Source organism: Acanthochromis polyacanthus, chromosome 23, assembly GCF_021347895.1.
Source record: "Acanthochromis polyacanthus isolate Apoly-LR-REF ecotype Palm Island chromosome 23, KAUST_Apoly_ChrSc, whole genome shotgun sequence".
Classification (NCBI taxonomy): domain Eukaryota; kingdom Metazoa; phylum Chordata; class Actinopteri; family Pomacentridae; genus Acanthochromis; species Acanthochromis polyacanthus.
The window spans coordinates 15939545-15963519 of NC_067135.1; the positions used below are offsets into that span (position 1 = coordinate 15939545).

Here is a 23975-nt window from a genome sequence, read left to right on the forward strand (position 1 = left end):
GGGGCTGTTCATGTATGATTATGCACTTTTGTGATGCTGGGACACATGTTTTTGCAACAGCAGCTGTATGAATGAGATACAGCTTGTGGTCATTGCTTCACCCTATGAGCCCTGGGCTATTATTAGGGGAATTTCACTACATGCTGTATCTTGATGTTTTAGAACAATCCAGACTATCACATCTTCCATTGTTTGATATGGCTTTTTAAAAAAAAAAAAAATCCTGACACTGTTAAACATTTTAAATACTTGTATGTCACCATGGAATTCTGCCTGCTTTTAAAAAGTTTAGGGTCACTTAGAAATGTCCTTATTTTTGGAGTATTTTTTCAACGTTGTGTAGTGGAGATAGTCTGAAAACTAACAGTATCAGAACCATGATGGTGGATGGTGGCTAAGGGAAAAAATATTTCATTATTTCGCTCTCTGAGGCATTCACATAATATAGCGTCCTTGCAGACGCATATTGTCAGAATGGGAAATCACACTATGATTACATTTGACGTAAATTTCAGGTTATTTTTCTCATCCACTCTTCTTTGTACAGACAAGTAGCTGGCATCATTGAAAAGTCCAAGCAGTGCAGTATCATATGCATGCCTGAGACCTCCCTATAATGAATACTTTGTGAACAATTCAGACACAAGGCTTCAAGCGGTGCGTTTAGCATGCTAACCCTCTGACCCCATCACATTTTTACTCACTTGAGGCAGCGTTTTTTCTGCAATGTAAAGTCCTGTCCCACTATTGAAGCAGCGCAACCATTGCTAGAAGACTAGAGAATGCAAAAAAAATGTGTATTTTGTAGCATAGCAGTAGTTATGTAGTCAGAAAACAGAAAAAAAACAGATCTTTTTTGATTACACAGTTGACTTGTACAAAATTTGCAGAAATATGGAATCAACACGCAGAAACTATTACCACCCATACTCATAAAATGTCTACATACTATAAACATTTGCCTCTAATCTGCTTTGTATAAACACAGCCTGCCATTCGCGTGAAAAGTCTTACAATTTTTGTCTTTTGGTTGCAGCACATTAACTAATAGCCTTCCAGTTGTGCTGAGATGAGCAGATTATTATTGTTTTTAACAGAATCTTGTGCGAATTAGTTATTTTTTGGTAAATTGTCAATTAAGAAATAGTATAAAATAAAGCAGAATAAAGTGAATTGATTGGTTGTCTCCATGTGTAGCCCTGCGATAGACTGGTCTTCACCCTGAGTCAGCTGGGATAGACTCCAGCCCCAGTGCGACCTTACCGAGGATTAAGCGGTGTGTAGATAATGGATGGATGGACAGTCTTATTTCTGGTTAAGTTTCCCCACAGAATATCACATCAATCTGATATTCAATTTGTTTTTACAGTTTCTGTCTCTGACAAATGGTGCCACTTGTGCAATTATTTTAAAGCCAACATGCATATTAAACCCACAGGGAGGTTTTGGGATTCAGAAGTCCGTCTCAGCAATGAAATGCAAACACATGAAATGCTAATACGACTACAGGAACATACATAATGAACCCCTTCTCTTATACAAGACGTGCACCTCCTGATGGTTATTTTTTTTAAAAGTAATCTCTTTATTAGCACCCTTTATCATCATCATCCCTTCAGTCATTTAGTGTCTTTTTTGGCTGAGCTAATCTTATGAAGTGCTGTGACTGCTCTAATGGAGAAATCTTCACAAATCTGGAGCACCAATTAAAGAACCGGTCGTCCTCATCCTTGAGCCAGCCTGAAAGCAGACAGACAGAGACTCTTAAGATCCTGAAGATCTTTATTCTCCCTCCTTCCTTCTGTCTTATTCTTTCAGACCATTTGCTATGGGCTCTCTCTTGACCTTCAGTAATGTATCCACACTTAACATTTAAATAGCAGACACAGCAGGGGCTGTCGTCACTGAAATCCAACTCTCACAATGAATATCTTCTTAATTTAGGGCCAAGTGCTGGAGTGGAGACACAAGTACCATTGATTATGAACTGTTAATCAGCACAACTCTACTGCAATGGGAATCGGAACTACTCAAAAACTCTGCGCATGGCCATATAACCCCTCTCACTTCTGCATGCAGCGTTGCAGCATTTGGACAACAAAATGCCGGATCAAAGTGTTGCAAAGAGGCGGGATTCTGGCACATTCACAGGTCAGATGGCGGTGCTTCTACTCCTCCTATCCTGTCACCGAGCTACTACAGGAGGGTCATTAGAGGCACAAACATATGCCATTCAGCATGCATGCTCTGCTGTCCAATTAGTGGCCTGGAAGCACTCGTCTGAAGCCAAGCATAGAAAGTGGCAAAACACAGGCAAACAAATCCGGAGTTATCTGCTTCACAATGTGTACCTGGAGCATCTGCACTTCTAAGTTTCCCGACTTGCATCATAGTTTGAATGTAGAGTGAGGGGTAAGTGAGAGAGATTTCTTTACCTTCTACAGGAGAGTACACGTAGAGGAACACACAACCACTCGCTGTGTGTTTCATAAATCTTTTAAACTCCTGTCAAGTCATACCAATACTCCTCTTACAAAGAAACTGTGTCGCCTCTCTGAGACGCATAAAATCTTAGAAGAAAATATCTCTTTCCAAGCTATTTATTTACTTCTCTTTCCCCTCGCCCACACAATCCTGGCAGTTTTCATCTGCTTCATAGGTGCTGATATCCAGGATTCTAGGATGTCTGACTTTTTTATTTGCTGTCAGAGGAGAAGGCAAGGACAAGGCTTAGCAAGTCACACAGCAATATCCAGCCAATCCTGTGGTTTGCTGTGTATCATACACAAACAAACCTTTGTGCACTGCAGCAACAAACGATAAATACAAATCCTGACACTTGGTGTTTCTGTAACTGGAAGCAACAGGTCAGCTGAGCAAGGCCCTGCATGGGAAGGCAATCTATATGAAAATACAAATGATCCTTTTATATAAAAAACATAAATGGAATAAGAGGAGGAATGAATTAGCACTAGATGTAAGATGTTAGAGCACAATGCTGAGGAATAAAGTCTGCTCGTGTTTACAGCCATGCAGGAACTAGCTGGCAAGGTACATTCTGAGAGTGTTAAAAAAAATCTGAAAACAATTTCTGGAGCACAGGTCATCTCAGATTGTTGCTTTAATCAAGGTGTACCCAAAGTGGTAAGGTAATTTCAGAGGAATTGAGCAGACTTTTTCATCCCTAGATCTGTTACAACTGGTTATAAGAGCCTTTGATGCCGACAAACTTGCATTTTCTACTTTGCACATTAACACCACGCAATATTATGCTTAAATGACAAGAATTTTGTTACTCCTGCCAGCTCTGCTGCCACCTAGTGACAGATTCTCCTCCCCTTCTTTTCTCTTTTTCCCTAGGTGAGTGGTGCCAATGGTAATCAGCAGAAGTGGTGGGACAGCAGGTGAGAGTGATCATCTACCTACTCTCTCCTACCATAAAAGACAGACGCTGCTGTCCCTCCTCACTGGATCGTTGAACTACCTAGTCAGTACCGACCATAGTTCTCTCCAGCCTGTTTGTGCTACCCTGCATCTCATTGATCTCCTTTTTTGTTCTTAGCCTGGATTCCCACCTGCTCGCTGCTCCACCTGGATTCCTGCCCCACATCTGGCCTGCCTGGATCTCTCCGTCCTCCACCAACCCTTCAGCACCACACTGCCAATACAGCCACGGACCACCCAGCTTCCCTCCATTCCATCAGCACCTGTTCAGTTCCCAGATCACCCTCAAGCCGTTACCTCCCACCAAGCCTCCCGCTTCTGCTTTCCAAGTCTGTGGACAGCTAAGTTCCCTGCTAGTCTCTAAGAGCTAGTCAGTTAAGGTGTAGATTTTCTAGCGTTGTGCTTCTTGCGTGCCATGCGGTAGTTCGGTACGTAGCCTAGCCAGTAGTTTCCCAGTCACCTTGTTTAATGTGTCTTTCCTGGTTCTGAGTTACTAGTTAACTTTTTCCTTGCCCCAAAGTCTCCAGCAGTCTTCTCTAGCTCATCTAGTGTTTTCTGATTTATTTACCTGCCACAGTGTTACTGCATTCTGGCACTTGTTCGTAGAATTTCTTGTTTGTAAACTCAGTCCGGTTAATGTTTCCGCTGCCCCGTTAGGAGGCTCAGTTATTCCTGTATTCCTGGTGACTCAACTTCCAAACTGTGTGACCTGTAGCAAGGTCACTTCCTATTGTAGTCAGTTTAATTTTATTGTAAACTGTTTTTCAAACTCCAAACCTGCCTGCCGTGTCCCCATTGTCCTGCATTTGAGTCTCTGAGCCCCAGTGCTCCTAACAAATTAGACCCTCCAGAAAAACGCGATTATGCGATAGCATGAATTCCCGCATTAATCACCAAAATGCCCCTGATTATGCAGGGGTCAATTATTTCCCAAAAGGCCGCATAATCCCCGCAAAACAGCGCATAATTTCCGCAAGAATCTCACATTTCCACAAAAAAAAAAGAGAAATATGCGGGTCCCACTTGATTTCACGATGTCCGCATAAAATGAGAAAACTATAACCAATATAAATGGAGTTGTGAGTGATTTTTTTATGTGACACCCGGCCTGACGTCATCAGTTCGCGCATTCACACACACACTAGAAGCACGAGCTGATGCGGAGCGCGGCGCCAGTGTTGCCAACTTAGCGACTTTCTCGTTAAATCTAGCGACTTTCCAAAGCATCCTAGCGACTTTTTTTTTATTTTTATCAAAAGCGACTAGCCACAAATCTAGCGACTTTTTCTGCCGTTTTGGAGACTGACAGGAAAACTCGGATCATTCTGCAGTTACTGTGTTTTCAACAAGCAGCAGGTGCTGCTGTGAGCTTCTCCCCCTCCCAAAGCACAGGCTGTCAGTCCAGTAACCCCGCAGCAGTCCCAGTGTCTGATTAGAGGACACATCCTTCCGCGGCCAGACGGCAGGTGAATCGCGCATATTTTTGCATATTTCACAACTATTGGCATACTTGGCAACTTTCCGCAATTTCCCCGCATAAAATGGCATAAAACCCCGCATATTTATTCGCATAATCAAGGATTTTAGCCCCCCGTTTTTCTGGAGGGTCTAACAAATTCAAAGGAAGTCCCATCTGCCTTTACACATATCTACATTTACCTGATATACCTGACCTGAGAGCTGAGGCCTCTCATAGCTCATAGAAATATCTAACTGAACAAGAAATGAGCCTGGATGGTATTATATTGATCCATTGCAGAGATGCTGTGTCACATGGCAAATAACCGAATGCACGTCTTCCAGGGAATGCACAGTAATGCTTCAAAAGCAATGATTTTCAGGAAGGTGCAGAAAATTTTGAAAAGAAATACAGAGATGCATTTATACAACTCTCCTCAAGGTATTTCCTTAGAAAATGTAAACTAGGTAATAAATGACAGCGTTTCTGTGGCAATTTTGCATATCTTTCGAAAACAGATGAAACTGTCTTCCCAAGACAAATGACAGCATTCAGTGTCAGTGAAGTGGCAAGTAAGGAAACAAAACTTCAGATGATAACTTGGTGTTTACTTCCTGCTGCCATACAGCACTTTTGTAAGCAGAACTGGGGTTGTCGACTAAGTGTCTTTACTCTAGTCAGGCTCATAGCTGGGAACCTTTACTGTCTGGACCAATTCAGCACTGACGGGCAATCATTAATTTTAGGACACTGGAATACATGGTACACAACATGTAGATAGCTGTTAAGCTGAAACTCATGCCTATCACGATACTTCATGACTGACTACACGAAGTCAAACCACCAAGTCATCGTGAACTTCATAGTAGCTTCATTACATACTAGGATCTCTCATTTCCTGTAACATAACATTACCTACAGGGCCACATTTATTGAAGGTAAACAGCTCGGAGAATTGGAGTTCAATTGGAGATCTTGGATAAAAAACTTTAAAGCATGCAATGTTCATAGCATTAGAACAAAGTATTTGATCCATATATTGACTCATATATGTTTCATTTTGTCTAACAAAACAGCATCAACAGAAATTGCATTTTATATTAGAAATTTGTGATTTTGGTGGCTCCTTGAACATTTCTGAGAAACAGAGAGAATCTATTTCCACTGCAGATGTGTTTTTTTGTCAGTGCAAAATGAAATAATGTGGTCTTTAAATGAGTTCTACAGTAGTGTAATTACCAAAGGGCCTTTGTGAGTAGGTGAAAAATAATGAATTTCTAAAGGAAAAAAAAACATACTTTTTGGAAAAAATAAAGAGGTACACATGCAAGAAAAGATAATGTCTTTATCTTGACTAAAAGCTCCATCCAGCACACTGCACTAGGAGTCTTCAACTTTTGCAACGAAACAAAGTCGGAATAAAAACAATATATGTACCGAAAACAAGGAGGTTCTGTCTGGGAGCACTTCAGCTTAGTTTGGGCTCTGATGACCTCAGTGGAGCCAAGGACTAGCGGTCCAACACCCCGAGAAAGATGGATTCCGCTGCCCGGAATGGGCCCGGATTATCTCTCTGGCACAGGAGCCAGAAGAAAGGGAGCAACCGAACATCTCTGGGCGGTGAAAAATGAGGGAGCGAGATACTATTTCTCCTTTAATTCACAAGGGGTGGCCTGGCTCTGCCTGTGATAAGACACAAGTGATCAACATCCTTTGAGTTGGCGGCTCCCCTCCCTTTTCCCTCGCTGATATGTAGGACGCATTTTGCTTCCGACAACAGGTACAGTGTAGGTAAAAAAGAACGTGGAAGGGAAGGGAGAAAGAGATGGAGAGGAATCTTCTGGAAACTGTAGGCACAAAGCTACCCTATGCTGCAGAGCACAGATGTGGATTTATGATCATGGGTACTGGTGAGTGCTCCATTGGGCCTGGGGGGGACTGTTGAGATACTTGCAGGTCCTTTTTCTCATTTCTTGTCTTGTTTCCACATGCTTTGTATTGTACATTGCATTTCCTCCAAGGACAAAGCACCCATCCAAACATAACTCAGCCTGAAGCCTTTTACTTTCTCCTCTACCTTCAATTGCGGCAAATAAATAAAAAATCTACATTCCTGGTCAAATATACGACCGGCTTTACATATTTGGGATGTTTTACACTTGGCCAGCTTGAGTTATTCAAGTGTTATAAGAGCATTCAGTCAGCAGTTTTTGAGCTTTTGTGAATATTCCAATAAACCAAGTGAAAAGATTCTGACTTGCTTCATTTAAAGTATTTCCAACACCAAGCACTTACAGTTCAGTGGCTCATTTTGCCTCAGAAAATACAGCTCGAAGTAATACAGGCAATCAAGTGACATTTGATGGAACAATATTCCCCAATTCGCCATTTGCTAACTTTTGCATTATGCAAAGATAAAGAACGACACGACTGCTGAATAAATCACACGCATTCTTTTGTCAAGTGGGGCCTAGTTATTTGAGATCCCAGGAGCAACCACCACCTAAATACAAGCTTTAAGCAGACCAATGAAAAGTTAAAATGAGAAACTATATAAGTTAACCACATGATTATGCTTATGTTTGATGCAAGAATGATTTTAATAGGCTGATATATATTCTGGAAATGATGATTGCTATAGAAGAGAATGATTTAAAATAAGTTATTTGATCATGCTAAGAAAAATGATTTAAAGAAGGGATTCAGTGTAACTAAGTGAGTTTTGAATGGAAGTAATCTGTGCTGTTCTGAGCTGTATGCAGACAGGATGGGAAAAGCAGAAGTCTCCTCAGAAATGAGGAACTTGGAGTTTCCACAGGATGACAGGATGGGCTCAGGCCTACATTGTCATGACAACTGAAGTGTGTGTAACAAGTGGATGTGTTAACAGAAAAGATGGAAAGAATGATGTATGCGTGATAGGAAGAAGGTTGTGTCTTAAACCTATGAATTAATTACCTGGGCGTACCTATTAGTTAGAATTGTGTGTGAAAATGTGTATGTGCTAAGCTGAAGTCGAACTAGGGTATAAAACCCAGAGACACAGACACTGAATTGGGAGTTCTCCCCCGGAGGGGAGAGATGCTGCTCGCCGGAGCTGCCGGAGAGCATCGCCAAAGTTCTGAAGAGTCGACACCGGACCCTTTTGCCCAAGAGACGTGAAGACAACGCAGGACTTAGGCTCCAGAGTTCGCTGAGAACATCGTTGGAAGCAAAGTTGTTCTAACTTTGTTCAACAAGCGAAGACCACACTCTGCCAGACGGAGAGTCCTGAGAGGTCTGCAGTTTTCCAAACAGATGAAGAGAGGCAAGCACCCATGGCATCCAGAGAGGCACAGGAGGCAGCAGCAGAGGGCTGCTCCACTCCAGGGGCTGGAGGACCCAGTGACCCACCACAGCCTGATGAGACGGGGGCTTTCCACCACCACCATCCGACTGAGAAGACAGCTGAGACGCCCACACTTGTGTTCCAGCTGCTACTAAAGATAACTGCCAGACCAACGATTGGCTATCGGGACCTCTCCACTCCCCCTGCCTATGAAGAACACCCTCTGCCCACAAAGAAGACTTCGTACCGAGTCTGCTGGTCCACGGAGGAGTTCAACTAGATGCAGGACAAGACCGAGTGATACGGTAGTGGCCACGCTGTTCGCTCTCTCTCCTAAATTTACTAATTAGAGAAGATTCTTAGGTACGCTCAGCTTAGTTTAATTTAGTTAAGTTAGAAATAATCAGAAATAATTAAATTGTTTAATCATGAATAATGCTGTGCCCCTGCTAATAATTGCTTAATAAAACGCTATATTGCATTTAAAGAGAAGTCTAATGAAATGATTATGATTCACCTATTCTGCATAGTGGTAAAAAGTTAAGTTGATTGTGTGCATTAAATCTAATGGTTCTTAAAGGTTACTTTAATCCAACTAGTTATTTAAACATTACCCCTGGGGTTAGTTATCCAAACCTCTAAAACGAACCTAGGAATATCAACAAGTGCCACAGTTTTAAGAGGAAAGCTGTCGTTAACAAACGTGGTCAATAAATCAATTCTACTACTTAGGAGGGCTGCTTAGTAAGAGAGTATTTATTGGAGTAAGAGGGGTAAGACGTTTGGAAGAAGACAGTTAGGACCTAGGCGAGTATTCCTCGACACCAGCTTAATTATTCTGCTGAAACCTGTTAGGTGGAATACTAATAGGCAGATAGAATCTAACCCTTTAAACGGAGAGCTGGTCCTGATTTAACCTGAGGCAAGGGTTAAAGAAGGCTATACTGAACGACATGGCGTCCCTGGGTGGGCAGGGCTCGACTAAGACAGACGCTAAAAAGGGACTCCTGTCAGATGATACTGACCGACATGGCGTCCCTGGGCAGGGCTTGACTACGACTAAGAGAGAAGCGCCCAAAAGAAGATTCTGAGGGTCCAGACCGACACCAAGAATCAACCGCCAGAGCCTTCCAGTGGAAACTGGGGAAGAGAGGGCGAATCTCTTCTGACCGAGGGTCCACAGCTGCGGAGATTGGGGAAGGAAAAGGACGAGCCCTTCTGACCGAGGATCCACAGCACGGGTGATCAGCCGACAGAGAGACACGGGATCATCACGCCTGACGGGAGGTACAGTGAGAACCGCAGGCTAGAAGAAGCCGCAGTGACCTTGGGCCAGCGCACCCCAGGAAAGAGGCACCGCGGAGCAGCCAGACAGAGTCTGCACTCATCCCTGCTCAACGGTCCTACGAGAGGTTTTGAGGAAGCAGACAACTCGAGACGACAAAGACGATGGCTGAGAGCCAGCCAGAGAAAGATGTACTCGTCCCTGCCAAAGAAAAAGAGCCAGTTCAAGAAGACGCGAAAGTCGGAGGCTCCGATGAATCAGAGGAAGAAGATTCATCCTCCAAAACCCCAGTGCCCGGGGAAACAACGATCAGTGAAGTGGTAAGAGAGTCCGCTTCGAAGAAGCTTCACCCAGGTTCCACTCCGGTGTACCAGAACCAGATTGTACTGGTAGGAGAGGGATGGAGCAACTGTCTGCAAGAGACACAGATGAGGAAATGAGAGTTACAGGACATGCTGCATCGCAGGGCGAGAGCTCAGACGCAGATGAGGAAGTAAGGCCAAAAATAGAGTTGGCCACATCAGCTGCAGGCACCCTGGCTGCAGAGGCAGAGAAGCGGCTGTAGAGGATGGCAGCTGTCACTAAGGAAATGAGTAATTGAAGCACCAGAGAGTCCAGATGAGATTGGGGGGCTCACTGATTGGGAAACGACGAGGTAGATCGTTTCGTCCAGAAGAGAAGAATTGCTGTCGGGATCGAGGAATGGGACCAAACCCCTAAAAGAAAAATTGTCCCAGAGAAGTACGTGGAAGAAGTGGTGCGGGTCGTACATGAAGCGCTTGGCCATGTGGAGCACACTACCTACCCGTAGGGAGCTGGAGAAGCTGCAACTCTTGATTCCAGAGTGCCGTATACGACAAGTGCCGAGGGCCTGTGAAGTATGTGGTCGATACAACGCAGGATGCCGAGGGCGAAGAGTAGATGGGCTCACCATCCGGAAGCACTATTCCCTGGGGTTCTATCTGCATGGACGTAGCAGGCCCAATGGGGGTTGCAGGGAGAAGAGGTGAGAAATACCTTTTAGTGCTGGTGGACTCTATGTCATTCCATATGGTTACTAAACCAGTAAAGAAAGCTAACAGCTACAGTGTGGTTGGCATGCTAAGAAGAGCTAAATACGAGAAGCCTGACATAATAAAAGCAAGTTTTAGATAGCAATACAGTTTTGCTTGAAAGAAGAGGAATCCAAGAAGTGGAGCAGCTAGAGCCAGTTCCAGATTAAAGAAAACCAGGAACCAGAAACCATGGCTACGAGCACACAAGGCTTACCACCCTTCGTCGGAGTAGCCAACGTCAAAGGGGTGGTTACTATGCAGAGAAATACAACGAGGCTCTGGGCAGGCAGAGCCCTGAAGAAACTGGATGATGCTGAAAGCAGAATCCTGTCAGATGATGAAGAGATGCAAGTCATCGGCGGCTGTGAGGACACATCCGAACTGTTGCAGATCGCTGGGGAAGTGACCGTCACCACTGAAGACGATGGACGGACGCAGCTGGGTGGTGTGGTTAACCTGTCTGCTCCAGAGGATGATGAGTATCTTTTAAAATGACCTGGTGTTAGCTACCTGTGATCTCAAGGAGAGGGTGTCAAGTGGGGCCTAGTTATTTGAGATCCCAGGAGCAACCACCACCTAAATACAAGCTTTAAGCAGACCAATGAAAAGTTAAAATGAGAAACTATATAAGTTAACCACATGATTATGCTTATGTTTGATGCAAGAATGATTTTAATAGGCTGATATATATTCTGGAAATGATGATTGCTATAGAAGAGAATGATTTAAAATAAGTTATTTGATCATGCTAAGAAAAATGATTTAAAGAAGGGATTCAGTGTAACTAAGTGAGTTTTGAATGGAAGTAATCTGTGCTGTTCTGAGCTGTATGCAGACAGGATGGGAAAAGCAGAAGTCTCCTCAGAAATGAGGAACTTGGAGTTTCCACAGGATGACAGGATGGGCTCAGGCCTACATTGTCATGACAACTGAAGTGTGTGTAACAAGTGGATGTGTTAACAGAAAAGATGGAAAGAATGATGTATGCGTGATAGGAAGAAGGTTGTGTCTTAAACCTATGAATTAATTACCTGGGCGTACCTATTAGTTAGAATTGTGTGTGAAAATGTGTATGTGCTAAGCTGAAGTCGAACTAGGGTATAAAACCCAGAGACACAGACACTGAATTGGGAGTTCTCCCCCGGAGGGGAGAGATGCTGCTCGCCGGAGCTGCCGGAGAGCATCGCCAAAGTTCTGAAGAGTCGACACCGGACCCTTTTGCCCAAGAGACGTGAAGACAACGCAGGACTTAGGCTCCAGAGTTCGCTGAGAACATCGTTGGAGGCAAAGTCTTTTACTGACTTTGTTCAACAAGCGAGGACCACACTCTGCTGAAAGGAGAGTCCTGAGAGGTCTACAGTTACCCTGCAGAGATGAAGAGAAGACAGCACCTACGACATCCAGAGAGGCACAGGAGGAAGCAGCAGAGGGCTGCTCCACTCCAGGGGCTGGAGGACCCAGTGACCCACCACAGCCTGATGAGACGGGGGCTTTCCACCACCACCATCCGACTGAGAAGACAGCTGAGACGCCCGCACTTGTGTTCCAGCTGCTACTAAAGATAACTGCCAGACCAACGATTGGCTATCGGGACCTCTCCACTCCCCCTGCCTATGAAGAACACCCTCTGCCCACAAAGAAGACTTCATACCGAGTCTGCTGGTCCACGGAGGAGTTCAACTAGATGCAGGTGAAGACCGGGCGTGGCAGCTAAGGCCTGGCTGTCCGCTCTCTCTCCTAAATTTACTAATTAGAGAAGATTCTTAGGTACGCTCAGCTTAGTTTAATTTAGTTAAGTTAGAAATAATCAGAAATAATTAAATTGTTTAATCATGAATAATGCTGTGCCCCTGCTAATAATTGCTTAATAAAACGCTATATTGCATTTAAAGAGAAGTCTAATGAAATGATTATGATTCACCTATTCTGCATAGTGGTAAAAAGTTAAGTTGATTGTGTGCATTAAATCTAATGGTTCTTAAAGGTTACTTTAATCCAACTAGTTATTTAAACATTACCCCTGGGGTTAGTTATCCAAACCTCTAAAACGAACCTAGGAATATCAACAAGTGCCACAGTTTTAAGAGGAAAGCTGTCGTTAACAAACGTGGTCAATAAATCAATTCTACTACTTAGGAGGGCTGCTTAGTAAGAGAGTATTTATTGGAGTAAGAGGGGTAAGACGTTTGGAAGAAGACAGTTAGGACCTAGGCGAGTATTCCTCGACACCAGCTTAATTATTCTGCTGAAACCTGTTAGGTGGAATACTAATAGGCAGATAGAATCTAACCCTTTAAACGGAGAGCTGGTCCTGATTTAACCTGAGGCAAGGGTTAAAGAAGGCTATACTGAACGACACTTTCTTTTGAACCAGAAATTCTCAGAAATTAGTCACTTAAATTCAGCCCATAAAAAGTTTGATCAAATTAGGCATCAGCTTGCTTGTCTTATGACACCGAAACAGGCTTCTCTTCACATTAGAGAGCTGTGTTCTGAGGAGTATAAACAAAGTGATTCCATCAAAGATAGATAGAAATGAATCAACTTTAAAGAAACATTAATTAGAAGCAGTGAGTTTGTTTACTGGTTGTCATCGTCTTTCTGTTATTGAAAACGACTGCGCTCGGTTTGGTTAAAAAAAGCATTACAGGTGCAAACATCCTCGGCAAGGTGTGCGGCAGAAAAGAAAGACCAAACACAAAGCTATTTTCAAATGGCAACATGAAAGCGCGAGGAAAACCAAACCGATTAAGAAAGAAAATGTAGCTCTCTTATCTGGATCTTCTATCTCAAAGGTGATACAAGTTGTAATGGAAGTCCCCCTTGCTGTTGTACACTCTCCCTTGAGCTGGCTCCAGCCCGGCTTTATCTCACCTTGGTCAGGACAAATGTGAGTGATTGCTGTCTCGGCTTTAGCAAGAGGCGGCAGTTTGACACCAGAGACTCAGCTCGGTAGCTTCCGTCCTTTCTTTGCTTCGCCACAACTTCCAGCCTCCTCCCTGCAGGCTCGCTGTTGTCACAATCAATGAAAGTGATGGTCTCTCAAAGCACCCAAACCCTGATTAAATCTCCGCATCTGAAATGCCAGAGTTTGGGTTGGCATCTACTCAATACGGGCGGGTAATTACATTCTTCTAATTTATTCATCTCAAAATGATAATTGTTCACCTTGACATAATTCAGCTATGTGTGATCCATTGCTGCAGATTTGTCTAATTGCTTATACCAAGTGGGATATAAAAAAAGCTCATTTAGAAAGTTAAAAAAAAATAAATTAAATTAAAAAACACACACACATACAACAAGGAGTTGGAACTCTTCAAACAACTTGACGAAAATGGAGCAATTTAAATAAACCCTTCAGAAGTGGTAATTAAGCGCTGTTTTTTTTTTTTTTTGGAGGAGTTTCTAACATTAATACACATATTGCTACAATAATCTACATATTATGGCACAATGTTACACCGCCAACACACTCAGCACCTTCTTGTCCGAACAGACAGAGTTATTAAAGGGAAACAAATACAACATGGGTGTAGGATTCAGGGGGGTAACAAAGGGAGCAGGTCCTGTTTCACTGGATCCACCATGTTGCACAACCATATTTCTACAGTAGCCCAGAATTGACAAACTGAATACTGCAGAGGTTTTTTTTTTTTTTATTTGGGGGGGGGGGGGGGGGGGGGGGGGTTGCATTCATTGTAAGTTCTACACACCTGAAGGAGGAGGGTGGAGTGAGCATTATTCTGTTGGTTTGCTATACACAACCTCAGGCCGGCCGCTGGCATAAACACTCTATGCCGTTGTTTATAGCCACATCCACTAGAGGGGGCCACACCACAATAAGTGTGTGATTCGCATTTTGTCCCTGTCTGGGATACATTTTTTAAAAAAATAAATATTTGCTGTTAATCATGTGCATGTGTGTTTTAACCCAATTACAAGCTGTGCACGTGATTTGGTAGTTGCCCTGAGCATGTTTTGGGGCCACAAAAAAAATCTTGCTTAGGGCCACCAAAGTCCTAGGGCCGGCCCTGCTCGATGCCACCTAATCCTACACACTGCTCCTTTAAGAGTTGAATGGACTAGAAAGGGGCTGCATAGTGGCTTGGTGGTTAGCATTTTTGCCTAGAAGATAACCAATTTGCGTCTCCACCTTCCCGGGATCTTTCTGCATGGAGTTTGCATGTTCTCCCTGTGCATGCATAGGTTTTCTCCGGGCACTCCGGCTTCCTCCCAAAGTCCAAAAACGTGCTGAGGTTAATTCAGGGTTTCTGCAGAAATCAGCCAATCAGATTTAATATAATTTAATGCTATACTGTAATAATTTTAATGACACGACCGTGAACTCAACAAATTACACGTTTTTTTTGTTAAAGATGATTTTTATATGAAAATTATCCCTACATTTCACTAATTCTGAATCCAGAAACCACCTCTGACCACCCACAGGCTCTAGTCATTCTCTGAAATCCATTTAACACTGCTTTATGTCCAGATATATGTCGAATTAAACATATTTGTGCTTAATGGTGGCTTGGACAGGTTAGCATGCTCATATGCAAAATTGTAACATGATAAGTATACAATCTTAACTGTTGACAGTTAATGTTGCCATTCTGTGCATGTTAGCACCCACACAGAAGTCGCTTAAAGCACTGCCATGCCAACAGTCCTGCAGAGGAGCGAGACAGCAGTAAATTTAAAAGTGAAAATGTGTTTCTTGAGAACTGCTTCATAAATAGTGGTGTAGCTTTGGAAACCCCACCGCCCACATCATGTTAAGGGGCTCTGTGTTGAAAACATACAAGCATTTCTATAACTCTCTGATACCAATATCCGACATTAACTCACATTTCACGCAGGGATTGGTCAACTGTAGAAGATGAGAAAAGGGTTTGAAGTTCTCTCTCAACCTCTGTTGTTATTTTTGACACAGCTATATTACTTTTCATGTGAAAAACCAAATGCAGCCCAATGAATGTGTTCCAGGAGTGACGGCCTGAGAAATGCACAATGCTATTTCTGTATTTAAACAATATCACGTCGCTCCCGCTTTGATGCAGTCACACAGACGTTTGTATAAACAATTTCTTTTCAGTGTAAACCAGCTTTAAGTGCTGTTTTCAATCCGCCTGCTGAGTAGCTTTATAGGCCAAATGTAACCTGCTTTAGACGGTTAATACAAATGTACATTAAATAAATCAAATGTTTGCTCTTTTATGACCTGAGCAACTAACACTTTTCTGCACTGCCTTTCAAAGCAGGTGTGAGTTCAAAAACTGTAAGGAACAGAAAAAGCACAAAATTTCAACTTCAGAGCTAAGGCTAGGTTTTTGAAGTGGAGCAATAAACAAAACCTAATCACACAACTTTTAAACTAAGACGGCTAGTTTTGGTCTGTTAATCAAATGCTCTTCTATAGAAATACAAAAAGGACATCTTCTTGCCAATCACAAATGTCTATTCCGATGAAGGCACTAAATAAATCGAATCTAACTTTTATTTTTTAGTGGAAAACATAATCTTCATAGTCCTCAGTCATCAGCCCCACGCTAATGCCTTATCCGAAAAATAATTACGGTGTGACATTTAACACATCACCAAACCGCTTCTTTGTAAAGTGTCATCTTTTCGAAAATGTGTTGATGCATCCCACCTGATTGCTTTGTAATAAAGCTCACTGTTCGTTTGATAAGATTCCCATTCTCTGGAATTAAGGTGGATCTGCTATGGTGCATTTCTTAATGACATCCCCCATCTCCCATAACAGTCCTGACATTTTGGTCACCTTATTTGTTTTGCACTCTTTGAAGGTCACTCCTAAATTACTTTAAAGCATGCAAATCACTATGTCCACAACCCACCTGTAATGCTTGATGAGTCGGTCCAGGCAGAGGAAGCAGGAAAACAGTACATTGGAGAGAATATGACAGCATGGGAAGCAAAAATGATCTGCCGATTTCTTGCAGATTCACTCAACTTATTCTCCTCCCTTCCACCTTCAGTAATACTTCCTGTCTAACTCCACAGGGAAGTTGGAGGTCAGCTACCAAACAACTTTCCCAGCGGTGGCAGGCATTGACATCATGAACAATGATGTTGAACAGTGCTTTTGACGGCAGAGAAATTTCTTGTACAGCATGCCCTTTAATTTTTCTTCTCAGAAGTCCTATTAACACAGGGCTTTTATTGCGCTGGGGCCTCCTGTGATTTGTAATAACCTCAAAGGTTGTCCGTGTTCCTAATCCTTCGATAAAAGAATAAAAACTCGACACAAATCACCTGCCACATTTTGCTAGAGTGCGGCCATCTGATTGCATTAAACTGGTGTGAATCAGTAATTCAATAATTTAGGGTTCTGTGTTTATTTTTTTTCCGCTGGGTCTTTCCTCATGCTGTTTCCCTCCTCCTCCTCCATGTCAAGATTTATGAAGGCTGCAGTGAAAATTATTAGCGAGAGATTTAATAGATTTTTGGCTTCTAATTCAAGCAACTCATCTCGAATAGCCACTCAGCATTTGGAAAGCGTACAAGCTGGTGAGTGAGTAAATTTGGGTGAAGCACACGCTACATTCATGCTGTGTGAATGTGCTGCGAGAAACACTGACAAAGAGCGAGATTAATGATGTTGCCCACTGGTCCAAGACTGAGAAGATCCTTCGACAATTTGGCATACAGCCATGCTCAGAAAGCGGAAGAGTAAAAATTATGTCCATCTTGGACAATTCTGGACCTCATTATAAGCATCCAAAACCCTGCTTTTGTGCCAGTGTAGGAGGCAGTGAGGTCTTCATGTAGTGAGGAGGAGAGATGGGTGTGGGTGGTAGATGGCGATCAAGTGAGTCAGACCTTCATGCAGAATGCTGGAATTCCCATTCTGTCAAGAGGCCTGCAAAGAACACTCTGCTTCTTTACCCATGAATATGATGTTTCCCGAAGCAAGTGTATAGGCTGTCTGTAAACCAGATCAGGTATGAACAGAACAAGTTTGCATTAAATATTCAGGTGACCGTGTTAGGGGGTGAAAGCACCTACAGCAGTTTATAACGGACACATTGAGGGCAAAGTGAACAACCTGCTGCCATCAGGGGGGGAATAGACACAATAATTATTAAGTAGATAACTGAATAAATAAGACTCCACTAACTTTAACATCAGGAAGGATGGAGGGTAGTGTCTGAAGCAATCTCACAACACAACAAGCAGTTCTGATGGAGCTTACCGCCCCCTTAAACACTGACTATCTAACCTTTACGAAGTACCTGTAGTTGCCTAGCCGTAACCATATATGAACCCTAGTTTATTTATCATAGCCAACATATTTCCTGAATCTCAATCTAAGTAATGCTGTCATTATGTGCAGATATTGTTGAAAGTGAGAACGTGAAAAATGCTGGTGCTACATGTGAAGATACACTGAACACTGACAGGCGAAGGCAATGGCATTGATCTTCTCCTTATATTGCAATGTTCTGCTGTTGAATCTAAAGTCCTGGCATTCATGTGGATGTTACTTTCACATGTACCACTGTTTCAGACAAAGAACACCCCTTCGTGATATGGAGTAGCGGCTTTCACAGCCAGGACAAAGCATCAGACCACACCTGAAATACCGCTCAGGAATGGCTCGAGGAACCTGACAAAGACCCCAAAGCCCTGAACCTGCCTCCAAATTTCCCAACACAATTAAACATCCACTGAATGCACTGGAACAACCAAAAAAACACAGAATTCACACCTCACAACCCAAAGTATCCAAAGCATCAAATGCCAAAATCATGGTACTAGACACCACAGGACACTCCCAGAGGTAGAGTGTCCATGCTGAAGGTCAGCTGATTATTGGATGATGATCTGGCTCTGATGTTGCCGTCAGTAGATCAGAGATGTTTTGCTGAGACAATGTAAGGTAGGTGCTTTTAATTGATGTATGCCGGCAATGAGTTTAAGTCTAGTCTCTAGTTCACATTTCATTTTAAAAGCCGAGATAACGTTCTGTCACAAAGGGCTCCAGCAAAAAGTAGATGGCCATTCAGGAAAAAAAGTTATGTAAATGGAATATTTCTACTCTGGACCTGCAACAGAGGATAAAATGATAACCATGTTGACCTCCCAGACTTGTAAAATCCTTCCTCACAGTTTTATAAAAGGCTTATCTTCTCCAAAACCCTACAAATCATAGCTTTAATGCAAATATTTGAATATTTGTAGACTGTGACTCTTTTATCCTTTTCTGTGTATTTTTGTGTGTCTGAAATAACACACCCTTTGCATTTTTAAAACACACAGCTGCGTTTGAGTCTTGGTGCCTTTAATTCCCACATGCACAGTACAAGACGGATACTGAGCGACGTATGTGTAAGCAACTGTTCACAGCGGCAGTGCATTGAAACAGTGCATTTAACATGTTAATTTGTTCCTATCACTCGCTTCACAAATAAAACAGCACATATGCCTCAGGAGCATATGAGCGCTTCCTCTACAAGCTAAATAACAGTCTGGGTGAGCGCTGACCCTTCTGGATGTAAAGAGCCTGTCATTGTTTCACATATTCTCCACATCCATCCTTTTAGTAATATGCCTCCTCTCGCCAGCGTATATTTGAATATTTCATTCAAGACAGATGGAATCCTAATCTTAGCTCCAAGCTGTGGCGTTTTGTCACAGATCCATTTTCCAATCAAGCAGTCTCCATCTACTCCTCCATTTTTCCTCCCTCGCTGCTCTGTTTTGTCCTCCCTCTGGCTCTGCCAGCCATCACTCACTCATTCAACTTTCTTTTCGCCCTCTTTCTTTCCTGGTGACATACTTTTCTGAGGTGCATCAGTTTGAGATGCTTGAATATTTAATTTTTTCCATCATATATTACGCTGAGGCTAATGAGCATTAACTAATTTAATATCTTGACATAAAATCAACTTAATGGAGTATGTGGAGAGGGACGATTGATGACTCATGTTGTTGGAAAAGGATTGCTTTGTTGTTAAAAGAAGCTCCTTGCTATACATCATAGTGCAGCTTTAGCATTAATACATGTTATTACTTGTTTTTGAATGCATACAAGGCGTTAGAAAGGGAAAAAAGAGGTGGAAATTACACTGCATGTGATAATTGCTCATCATGGTTAGGCTGCAGAGCAGAACAACTAAATTCTACCACAGTGGTTTCACATTTGCATGTGTTAAAGAACAGTCCCATCCACAATGCTTAGCTAAATTATGGTAAGTCCCTAATGAATAATGAATGTGATAGGACCCAGACAACTAAGTAATGACCTTAAGCAGGGAGATACACTGCTGATACTGCAGGTAACAGCAGTAACAGAAATGATGAGAAGATACGAAGCATTCATCGGTCTATCATACGCTGATATGTGAGCACAGAGAGCAGGAGAGAAGCAAACAGATTCAATAAGACCTGACACTATAATATAACAATACTACACTACTCAGAATGTAAATATGCCATTATGATATCATGAATATGGTAACGAGCATGTGACACCATTTAGCAACATTTCAATCAAGATTTAGCAACTTTTCTTTGAAAATAGTGAGCAACACTGCAGCTCACTGTGCGCTTCACTGCTCTATCCATCTATTATATTATCGATAAACTTTATATTGGATTGCAGACACATTCTAAATTATTGCAATTAGTGAGAAGCTTTGTGACAAATAGCTTGTGTTTCCTGTCACTGTTTTATGGTTAAAACTGTGTAGCAGCAGTAGGAAATTTTTGGTCATATTATGCATAGTTATTTTTATAAGAAACTTATCAAAGTTCAGTTTGAATCATTTTTAAGCAAATCAGTCTAAATTCTCTGATTTCAGCTTCTTAATGTGAATATTTTATGGCTTGTTTCCTCAGTGACAGAAAACTGAATATCTCTGGACTAAACAAAACATTAGAGGAAACTCTGATCCACATTTTTCAAAGTTTTCTGGTATTTTTCAGACCCAACAGTTGATTGTCGGTTCTTTCTGTCCAGCCTTCAGAAGAATCTGTTCCAGGAAGGGTTGACATCAAATCAGAGAGAAAAAAACAGACAAACACATTCTAATCACAAAATCTAAACACAGAGTGAATAGAAACATGAATTTCAAGGGTCAGAATTGGGATTTCAGAGCTTCAAGCACAAATATAAAAAACGGATCCGAGAAGCTTGATTATTTAGAGGTTGTTGATCTTTTTGTGTGTCTGTGTGGTTGACAGTGACAGAACCTGGTGTCAAAAAGACGATATTAAAATCAGTCATGCTGGATACGATTCATGCATTACTTATTGTGATTCACTTGGATGTGTGAAGGGAAGGGCAGACTACACCAATAACAATGGAAACTGCTATGTAGATATAACTAGACGAGCCCCCAGTAGAGGGCAGAACCACGCCCATGCATGATACTCTGTATCAATTTTGATCATCCTACGTATATCCCTTCCTACTTGATCTGCTGACCTCTAACTCCACAACTGAGCATGGGACCTTAGACTGATCTTTAGTGCCAAGTTGGATTATCCTGACTTCACCACTTGCAGAGATATCTCACCGGACATACACACCCACCCACACCGCCACCCACCCACATACATACTTACCCAGCCAGATACCGAAGCGAATGCAGTAACCCCACTGACGTACATCAGGCGTAGTTAACAAAAGAAAGTAAATATATTGCTGGAAAACCAAATCTGGCACGAAAATAATGTCATCGTCGATTCTGTGTCAGAAAAGTTTACTTCAAAGATGCTTGAAGGTACTGAGCATATGTGACCAAAAAGACAAATCAGTTTAATCAGTGTCTTCAACAGAAGTACCACGAGGTAAGCTTTTGCTGATGAGTGATTGTTCAAATTGCACACACAGTCCTTTATTAATGCAATTAAATCTTGATTATGATGACTCATCCAGATTTTTACCCTCTGGCAGATGCTTGTCATCTGGATCGAATATGAAAAAAAAAAAAAAGTTTCACCGATTACATTTTTCCTCCGTTTTTGTGTGAAAATCAAACTTTTCTCATCAATCCTTATCAGCCACTCACCCACAATAGATAAGGGTTTGTTTACCTAAGTCTCTAATGGTTCACCTCCCTGATGAGTGTTTTTACACGCTACAATTAATTATCACTGCAAAATTTACGGCGGAGAGCCGCATCCAAACAATTACAGCTTTCATTTGCTAATTGAACAATAGTCCATCTATCTCTCTGATGGGATAGATGCTGTTTTGATGTGAGGCTTCTCACCTTGACACAAAAAAAGTCTAGACGAAGGTCTCAGTGACACAGTGTGGCACATTAAAATGAGCTTGGGACATTTTGTGCAAGTGTGATTTCTATTATTTAATACACATATCTAACAAAGGTGAATCAGGAGTGACAAACTGCATATTAATTTCTTCAAGTGATATCCTGGTCTGTAGCTAGGTCTGTATGTTAGTGTGTTTTGAATGTACTGAGTGTGTGTTTTGTGTCTGAATGTGTGTGTTTGTGCGTCCCTCTGGGTTGTCAGTTCCTGTTAATTGCTGCCTTCCTGCTGCTTTAAAAAGTTGTGACTAGCTCACCCCCCTCAACTGTCACTCCGCTTTCATTATTTACCCATTCAAATGAGAGAAAAATGTTGATGTCGACATTAATGACTCCACAAGAGAGAGGTAGAAGAAAGACTAAACTAATTAAGGCGACTGACTCACCTCACCATTACCGAGAATTTAGTGCGGATATTGCAGTGTACTTCCACCGCCACTTCGACATCCCCCCTTCCTTTTAATTACAGCACACTTACAGAAAAAGTTTTTGCCACTAGTAACAAACAATCAGTGAGGAATTGAAAGTGGTTGAATGCAGCACCAGATTTTCTCAGCAGGACGGTATGGTTTTATGCAAATTCTTGCGTTTCTGAAACATAAACAAATGAAGGGCGTCCAACAGATTTATGGCATATTTGTTTACATTTTTGGCACGACATTAGATAACAATAACGTTATGGAAGATTTGTTATTCACACTACTGCAATTTGTTAAGTGTAAATAAAAATGTATATATATCTATGGTGGTAACAGACAGACACTCAAAGCATAACTAGAACACTGTTAAATTATTATTACTCAGTGATGATCAGCGTAGCATAGAAATCTAGGTGTAATTTTTGATCAGTCTGTCACTTGACAACCATGTCAGCCAGGTAACATGCTCCTGTTTTTTCCATCTGTGCAACATAGCAAAGTTAAAATCCAGGTATCCAAAGCAGAACTGGAGATGATTTTACATGCTTTTATTCCATCATGTTTAGATTATTTTAATGCGCTTTATACTTGTTTGAATCAATACTTCCTTAACCATCTTCAAACAGTGTTTTAACAGGAACTAGCCAGTCCTGTCCTCTCTTCACTGCTTCCTCATCATTTTTCGCGTACATTTTAAAATACTGGCGTTTACTTTTAAGGCTTCACGTGTTCAATCAATACGGTATATATCCGACCTCCTTCAGCTGTATGCCCCGAATAGATCTCTCAGGTCAGGCCAACAAAAATTACTTGCTGTCCCTCCTTCCAAGCATAAAACCCGTGGTGACTGTGCTTTCCAAGCTTTTGCACCAAAATTAGGAATGCTCTTCCTGTACACGTGAGATCGGTTGACTCCTCTGGAGCTTTTATGATGGAAAAAGGCCTTTGACAGGCCTTTTGTTTGTTTTGTTGTTACATTTAGTCATGTATATTCATGTTTAATTGTTTCTAATAAAACTGTTTCAAGTCACGTTAGCTAGCATAATGATAATAGCTGACTTACCATCAGATGAGTCGACTGCCCCAAACAGCTGCTGCAGCTAATGCTGGTGGTGAATTCAGTTGTGGGGTGGCACTGTGCTGTTATCTTTGGAGAGAAAAAAAAAAAAAAAACATACTTAAATCATTGTGATCCATCACAAGTAAGCAATAAAACAGCACAGTGGCTAAGAACTTCCTCTCTCCTTAGCTCTCTTAGGTATCTTTAGGTTTTTACTGTCTTTCCCTCGACTAGTGAGTGTAAACAGGATATAATCACAAATTGAAGTGCTGTATAAAAGTGCAGACTTCTCTGGGATTGAGCAGTGCTGGAAACATTTGGGAATTGGTCAACAAAATATATAACAATCATTGAGCCATTTTTGGAACTGTTATATATTATACCTTTAAGTAATGGCAGTGAAAGGCAGAATTGGTAGGACTGACGCAGAAACCACATTAGAGTATTTATAGTATCTTTTAATGGCATATGTGTTAAAAATGAATGGCCTGTGAATGACAGATTCCCAAGCTCGTGATAAAAAATGGAGAGAGGGATTAGATGAAATGGCGATGCAGAACCAGCAAGAGTGATCTCCTCTTTCAGTGGAGACGACTCCAACAGAAGTACCTGC

The 23975-nt window shown here is 41.9% G+C and overlaps 1 long non-coding RNA gene across 1 annotated transcript in view; it reads right to left on the reverse strand.

The window, feature by feature from the left end:
• LOC127532491 (uncharacterized) overlaps positions 1–23975 on the reverse strand; it is a 343671-nt gene that overhangs the window by 119755 nt on the left and 199941 nt on the right. Inside the window, exon 5 of the long non-coding RNA XR_007939920.1 lies at positions 23366–23449. This is a non-coding gene — a long non-coding RNA (uncharacterized LOC127532491). The remainder of the gene's footprint in view (positions 1–23365; positions 23450–23975) is intronic.